We start from the raw sequence: 8,949 nt of genomic DNA, 5'->3' as shown, positions 1-8,949 counted from the left end.
ATATTTCGTGGATACGGATGTGCTCTTCTAAAGTGGTGGTACTTGGGAAAGCCCAGTTGCAGATAAAGCATTGGCTCGACATGTTTTGGCAATCCTACAAGAGTATTCATTTTACCTGCCTATTAGGTTGGCATCCCGATAACATTTGGAGGTTAGGAAGCGTCATTGCACTTGTGAATACCCGATAGTGTTTTTGTATTATACTGTTTTGGATGTTCTTCTGAATCAGGGTGTACTATATTTGATAATGTATTGTAATCTATTACTTCCAAAAGATAATAGTAAACATATTTTTGTTTTTGAAGTCTTCTTCAGATTACCGGAAGTCTATTGTGTTTGTGCTGATTACGATGAAAAGTCGGACCAATCAAGGAAATTTTCCATGTTGTTAAGGACGAGGGCGTGCTTTGTACACACTTCGAACGGTGATTGACTTGGATTAAGAACAGACGTAGAAGAGTGCCTTTAGTAGTGTCCATTGAGAACCAGGAGGTTTTACAACAGGAGGGCTCACACAGTATGGTTCCCTTGGTGACTGGAGTAAACTGCCAATGACAACAAAGTTAGCATCGTTTGATGTTACCTCAAGAGTGATTTGCCAGTAATCATTAGTGCCAAACTTTTCTCCAACTTCAACATAATGTACGAGATCCTCCATTGTAGCTAGAACTACACTAAACTAAACCAAAGGTTTCTCGGATGGCTATGTCAAGAAACTTCGGTGAAGGCCACGCCCCGTGCTACAGGTCTGTGAAAATCTATTACGATCAAATCTTGTTCATTAAGGATTTCTGCTAACTGATCATAAAGATTTTCGTTTGTCCCTGGTGTCTGTGTGGGGAAGGCATATGAACTAAACTTACTGTTATTTTCTTGTGAAGTTTATCTTTGATTTATAGAAAAAATGGAGTCTGTTTCATCAACAGCCACAAGTATTAGTGCGGGAAGTGTGGTGCTGTCTGCCAGTGAGTCAGCCCTTGCCTGGCGATGGTCGTACTGGGAGTGACACCTGGCCTCTGACCAGTGAACAGTGAATGCCACTAGTCTGTTCCTGGGATTTGATGAAAATATTTCTTTAACGGTGAACATTCCGGCATGCGCTACCTGGCACAGTACGGACAGCTGGTATCTCTGAGCAGTTTCCACAGCACTGTAATAACAAAAATCTTAGATTACTTATTTTTCCGTATACTGAACCTGCAGATTTTAAATTGAACTGAACATGTTTTATTTTTTCACATATAATCGAATGTATTAAATTCGTCATACATTATACGAACTTTGATCCCAACCAACAACTGCTAAGACGTCTCTGAGGCGAACCCTTCACTGTGTTTCACCACATGTAAACTATCATCGCACAAAAACTGAGAGCAGAGTTTTGTCTTTCACTGTATCATTATATTTATTCCTGTCGGTGTTTATCTTGGGATAAGAGAGAGAGAGAGAGAGAGAGAGAGAGAGAGAGAGAGAGAGAGAGAGAGAGAGAGAGAGAGAGAGAGAGAGAGAGAGAGAGAGAGACTCTACCGACCACCATCGCTGTGCTTCAGACTCCTCGTCATGGCCGCTTGGGCTTGGCTTTAGCATAATCTTATTTAATCAAGATTTTTGTTTTGTTTTGTTGACAGGTAGGAATTATATCCTTGTGATCACAGCAGATACATGAACAACTTAACCACCTTTAGTTATACTTTGTTTTTATAGCTCGGGGATCAATCATTCTGGACTCGGCTTCTCAGAATACACTAAGTATTTGTGGAATTAAGCAGGGGCTGCAGTCCACCTAGCTCGGAGGCAGCTAGTGGGTGTGTTGAGTAGGGTTGAGGGCGTTAAGACAACTGGTTGGTGTTGAGTCTAGATGAGTACAATGAGACAATTGGTTAGTGTGTTGAGTCGTGGTGAGTGTGTTGAGACAATTGATCGGTGTGTTAAGTCGGGTTGAGTGCCTTGAGACAGCTGGTGATGTGTTGACTGAGATGGAGAGTGTATTGCTTGATGCTGGTGAGCGAGCTGAGACAGCTATTGGGTGAGTGGGTTGATGCAGGTGGTGGGGGTTGTGAGGCAGATGGTGGTTAAGTGAGTTGATTTAGGTTGTGGGTCAGTGTGATGAGGCAGGTGGTTGGTGAGTGTGCTAAAGCGGGTATTGGGTGATATCACACCGAGAAAGTTTGATTTTCAGTGCCCCCCCCCCCCCCCTCTCTCTCTCTCTCTCTCTCTCTCTCTCTCTCTCTCTCTCTCTCTCTCTCTCTCTCTGTCTTTCTCTTTCTCTCTCAGCAATGGTTCATTACACTTAGTCGTGGACTAAGCGACACATTAGTTCTGAGGTTAATGGGAGACTGAATGAACCCGTCCCGGTTTATCAGAGCAACAAGTGTGAGAGAATTAGTAACCTAGCCAGTGTTGCTCGGAGGCTGACAGTAAGACTGATTGAAAGCCACTGAACAAGCAGTTTATTCCAGGGTCTTTTTTGAAGCTAGTAAATTGTACGACAGAGCCGGAGGCATGAATGTAACCAGTGAGACACGGCAAACCATGCGGCCCTTTGCAGCCTGCTATGAAAACTTTAGATTTCTTGGTTTGTATAATACCTTCCTTGTGGATAGAGATGGAATACTAACCAGTATCTTCTGCCTGTAGTAGAAGGCGACTTAGAAGGAGTCGAGTGGGGTTTGGAAATCCTCCACTCCTGTATTATTACAGAACCTAAAGTAAGAAAAGAGGAAGAAACTCTTCCAATACTGGAAGAGTGAAAGATCGATAACTAAAGAAAACTTTATACAGGCTTACTACAGACACATGCAGGAAATTAAGGGGAGGAAAAATGCATGAAAAGATTAATTTTAGGCTATTAACGATATATATATATATATATATATATATATATATATATATATATATATATATATATATATATATATATATATATATATATCAATGCAGTGGTAGACGTTGTGGGTAGAGTAAGGTTTAGGGTAGTGGGGTTGGATGCTTGTAGTTCTGAGCCTAAACCTCAGTAATGATGGTTGAGGGGTTGGGTGGGACATTATGTAAGCTGTCTTCCTACATACTGTCAAGACACCAGTCTTTTCTACAGCGTTTTTACCATATCCATAAAGCCGTTCCCAGGACGGGATCAGTAAACATGAAAGTAATTGATGATATTCACGGAGTCTCGCAGCAAGAACACCTTCACTCTGTTCTGGGAATCGTTTGCTAACCGGTCGTCAGGTGGGCCACGAGAAGGGGGCGGGGGAAGCAACCACTTCTGAGATGATGACAGAAACAAGTTTGACCAACAGATCTGGATACATAAATAGTGGCTGAAAATTTTCAAACTGGAGTTACTCGATGAGATAGTTGTATGTAGCAAGTGATATAAAAAGTTGTTGGCAAAGTGTTTCGTCTATAAAGATCTTGGTGTCTGAAGTTTCATTGTGTTGCTAGGATCTGACACGTTCCGTCAACACACTGTGCTGTGTCTCAACTTTGGTGCATCCTGGGGGATGGTGAGCACAGAGGCGGGGTTGTGCACGCTCTACGGTGAATGTGCTATGCCTCAGGTATGAGGGTCTTCACGGACTGGGGGTAATGCACACAAGCTAGGGTTGGTGAACACAAACTGGGGATGATGTACACGGGCTGGGGATGATGTAGACAATCGCATGTGTGTGTGTGTGTGTGTGTGTGTGTGTGTGTGTGTACTTCCCTGAGTGAGGATAGCATCAGATGGTGCCCCTCCATCACTTCCGGTCAACCTTTACCAGTTCAGGTTTTCATTACGGGTCTCACAGCGCATGACTCGCATTTAAAGATAAGTAACACACAGACCTCTGAACTGTTGCTCCTTAGTCAAGTCTAGGTGGAACTAGCGGGTGACTGACTCACTGACTAGCAAAGTCTTTGCCAAATAAGGTTAATGTCATCATACAAAGACCAGTCAGTCATGTTTCAGTCAAGTGTTAATCAGTGCACCGTCCAGCAGAGCCAGTGATAACGGGCTGGAACAACTACACTCGCTTTCCAGTAGTTGTTATCTGTTGCAACGCCTGGACCCTACCCTGGGACCAGTAGGCTCATGCTACGTCTATATCCTGCCCTGGGGTGGAGGTAGCAGTGGGAGTCAACGAATCAGAGCGAGACTTGTTCAGGCACCTGATAAGGTAAGGTAAGAGTTTGATCCACACTTAATAATGTAATCGTGTCTTTCTGTTAATCTGTGTGGGAAAGAATATACGCCGTAACGTAACGATGAAGCTCATTCGTCATCCTGTTTATCTACCACCCTCATCCATATTTGTATTTACTTGTTCGCCACTACCTGCAATGCGAGGCAGCACAAGGAAGAAACGAAGGATGGCTTTCTTGGTTTATATCTACTCTAGGTGTCATGTATAATGTACCGAACCCAGAACTCCTGTCCACATCCAAGCCCCAAAGACCCACTGCCACCCTACATCTTGAGAAATTCAACCAGTGCCATCCACTCCAGCCGCTTTGCGGCACTTTATCTTAAGCGAGATATCCACCGCCTCTTCACTTCTCACCAAACCGCTTACCATGAACTTTGTGCTTTGCATTCTTGTACGTGCACAACACCCCACATCTCCCACCCCGTCATCTAATACAATCAACAGTCCTTCAGAATACTGCATCTCCTCTTCATCGCTTCTTTGCTTGTTATCACTTCCTTATCTGCTCCCATCACATGTTTCTTTTCTCCTAACACTATTCACCTCCTTCCAAGGCATTTTTTTTTTTCTCCCTGCAGTTTTCTGATTTCCAGTTAACCCAACTTTCATATATCCTCCTCTTCAGCCCCTGCACTTTCCTTTTGACTTCCTGCTGCTTCCTCTTGTACATTTCTAATCACTCTCACTCCTTTCTTTCTGATAAGGCCCATACATATCCCTTTTGTATTTCACGAACAACTTAACTTCCTCATCTCACCATTTCCTACGTTTTCTCACGACCAGTCACTTCTCGCACATATAAGCACTGCTTCTGTAAATACCTCCCATTGCTCGCCCGCTCTGCTGGTTTCGGTTACTATCATCTTTTGCTTTTTCTCAATCAGTATCTGCTGGTATCTCCTACGAGAACACATCTTTTTTAAGCTTACTCACTTTCACCGCCTGCCTCCCACTCACATTATTTCCTTTTAAAATGATAGAAATTTTCACCGTCTTCACCAAGAAGTGACCAGACGTCCTATCAGCTGCTCCTCGTAGAAGTTTCTCTAGCATTCTTATCAGTTAAGACGGAAGGCCATAATTCCCGCTTACCAACGACTGCATTCACCCACATACACGTATGTATGTCTCTTCAGTTAGGTATTCTCAATCAACAGTCATCTTTCAGCAAACAATACAAATTCGTTCATCCTTTTCAATCACAGCAGGTATCCCATGCTCCCCAGTTGTACCATCAGCTAATACATCACCCAATCTTGCATTCACGTCATCCAACCCAGTAAGTCGACCCCTCACACCAATATACTGGTTCTCTCACTCGGCGTATCACGAGACTGTTGTAACGCGTGGAGATATAAGAACAACGATTATAGTATAATGATGCGTCGTACCTCTTACATGCGAATATATGAACAACGAATGTCATACAATAACCCGTTCTTTTATACACATACAGATTTCCGACCATAGGGCAAGCATATCTATCTTCTACACTAGTGGTGGTCGTTCGAAACTGCTGTCGGAGAATTTTGGAAAGTAAACGTCATGTTACCATACTTGTTGTAAACTTACTTCCTGCCTCAGGAGTCCCTTAGATTTTTGAGGCTCCTACAGCACTTAGGAGGCTGACCACTTCCACCAGTCGGGAACATGGGTATATATATATATATATATATATATATATATATATATATATATATATATATATATATATATATATATTATTTCTTTTCTTTTAAACTATTCGCCATTTCCCGCGTTAGCGAGGTAGCGTTAAGAACAGAGGACTGGGCCTTTTTTGGAATATCCTCACCTGGCCCCCTCTGTTCCTTCTTTTGGAAAATTAAAAAAAAAAACGAGAGGGGAGGATTTCCAACCCCCGCTCCCTCCCCTTTTAGTCGCCTTCTACGACACGCAGGGAATACGTGGGAAGTATTCTTAATCCCCTATCCTCAGGGATCATATATATATATATATATATATATATATATATATATATATATATATATATATATATATATATTTTCCCCGTGGACTCATAGGAATATCTTGATCACGCGCAAAATTGTGATCCTTTCCAATATATATATATATATATATATATATATATATATATATATATATATATATATATATATATATATATATATATATACTTCCATTACATATTATATCCAATACTTATCAAATTATTTATTTACGCCTAGTATATCTAAATGCGCATCAGACTCATTAAGCATAATAAAGCGAGTACTTGTCAGACATAAGTCGCCAGGCAAGGACGACCTGCTAGCCTGGGACGGGGAGTATACAGCGTGCGCCACTAGACTTAGTGGTTGTTCTGCTGAAGAATGCAGTGTCTTCTTTCAAAGAACAAACTGAGTCGTAGTTCTGATCGCATTCGGATAAATGTAACATAAACGAAGTTGTTTTAGGTAACTGGGATAATTTCGTCGCAGAAAAGATGACGTGTATAGTTTACAAACTTGGAATTATAAATGATATAACTTGAAGCATGTGAACTATGAGCATTGATGTGTGATGTTGGAAATGTTATTGTTCTATCTTTTGTTGGATTTGATGAACATCAGCAGCGAAGGTTATTGAGACAATTTATAACCCATACATAATTACATAATACATACATAAACCGATTAGAAAGGAAGAATCCTTGTTTTTACCTCAAGTAATTGCGCATGAAGAATTAGTGAGTTTAAGTTTGCTTGTTCTTTTATCTAAGATTCGCGTACATGAAGTAGAGCAGTTTTAACTGCAGTGTTGTTTATTCTCGTGTTAGACTGATAATGGTGGTGTCTGGGGGGAGGTGAAGGTGGGCACGCTTGGCCTACCCGCCCAACCCTAACCATCCATGCCAGAACTGCCCTCCCTTGTGTCTCTGTGGTACAAACTCTAGTCTCTCTCTCTCTCTCTCTCTCTCTCTCTCTCTCTCTCTCTCTCTCTCTCTCTCTCTCTCTCTCCTATTCCTCCCATGTTTACAGGAAGGATTTAATTTTCTGAATCATTTTTTCTTACATAACAATGCGACATCAGGCAAGAAAATTAAGCCTACAGTGGCCAGCGTGACGTCCTGCTAGGCTGCGGCGCCGCGGCGGTGAGGCAACCCCTGCCGTTGTGGCGCGTCAGGCAGGCTGAAGGTTGTCCTCTTTATCTATATATAGCAAACTGAGGATAGCCATGTTCACAATGTTATCGTGTCAAATTGAGGGATGTTACCATAATGAAGTGACAATACCTAGGGTTGCCATACCTGTACGTTAGCATGGGAGTAGCCTAGGTTGTACGGGCCAGCAGTGGACGAGGAACCATCCCACCATGAACCACATCCTGCTCATCTATAGCGACCTCCTCGCCGCGGGGAAAACATTATATCCACAAGTCGAGTCAAGCTGATCATACGCCAGTTTTCTTCGGTTAGATTAGGCTAGGCATGGCTAAGTTAAGGTAGGTGAAGTTAGGTTAGGGTAGGCAATGTTACATACGTTGTGCATAGTTGTGGTAAGTCACTTAATATTTATCTTTACGAAATAAGTAAAACTGGCACTAGCTTTCAATTCTAGATCAGTCAAAACGAATGTAACCGAAAAATTTTTCCTCTATTTCAGGCTCGTCGGTGTAAAATCATTAAGTTCACCAGTTCAGCAAGAGTGTGACCTCATGTGCACTGGAAAAAGATATCGTGGGCAGTGTGTCGCCCCACGGTGAGTTAATCAGGCGTAACAGTGATCGGTTTTTGAATCAGATATGGAAAAAAAAAGAATGTCGAGTGATGCGTTAGTTGCGTTCTTACGTTGTGTTTGAGGCAGGCATAAGCTTCCTCTGTCTGGCCACATTGCAAGCTCAAATCTATCGACCGTCAGTAGCAACCTCAGGGAGATCGGAGGTGGGGAAATATACCTAGTAATTTCCCAGGGCAGGTCTTTCATAAAGGTTTCTATGATCACAGACAAGCGAGCACACATAATGACGCACGTGCAGACGCAGGCACGCAAACAGACACACACACACACACACACACACACACACACACACACACACACACACACTCACCAACTGTTTTCAGAACGTTATATATGGCTGTTAGAGATTGGATGTGCACGAGTGAGACCTTTAATCACTTCTTTCTAAGACGGGTAAATCAGTTAGGGGTAATATGTAAGTTGTACAGGGCTGCCTGCGTGTGGGTAAACCGCAAGTGAAATCATGGTTGACAAGGTTTAGCTTCAGTCTACAGTCTCGTCCAGGAACTCGCTCCAGGAGTCCTTCCCATGATACTGATTGTAACGCATCAAAGCCTCATGAGCCCTGTATAGGGGTCATATATATATATATATATATATATATATATATATATATATATATATATATATATATATATATTCATTTATTTATTTTGCTTTGTCGCTGTCTCCCGCGTTAGCGAGGTAGCGCAAGGAAACAGACGAAAGAATGGCCCAACCCGCCCACATACACATGTATATACATACATGTCCACAAAGGCACAATATACATACCTATATATCTCAATGTACACATATATATACACACACAGACATATACATATATACACATGTACATAATTCACACTATCTGCGTTTATTTGTCCCATCGCCACCTCGCCACACATGGAATAACAACCCCCTCCCCCCTCATGTGTGCGAGGTAGCGCTAGGAAAAACACCAAAGGCCCCATTTGTTCACACTCAGTCTCTAGCTGTCATGTAATAATGCACCGAAACCA

This window comes from Panulirus ornatus, chromosome 68 (assembly GCF_036320965.1).
Source record: "Panulirus ornatus isolate Po-2019 chromosome 68, ASM3632096v1, whole genome shotgun sequence".
In the NCBI taxonomy this organism is placed as follows: Eukaryota; Metazoa; Arthropoda; class Malacostraca; order Decapoda; family Palinuridae; genus Panulirus; species Panulirus ornatus.
This window is presented reverse-complemented; position numbering follows the sequence as displayed.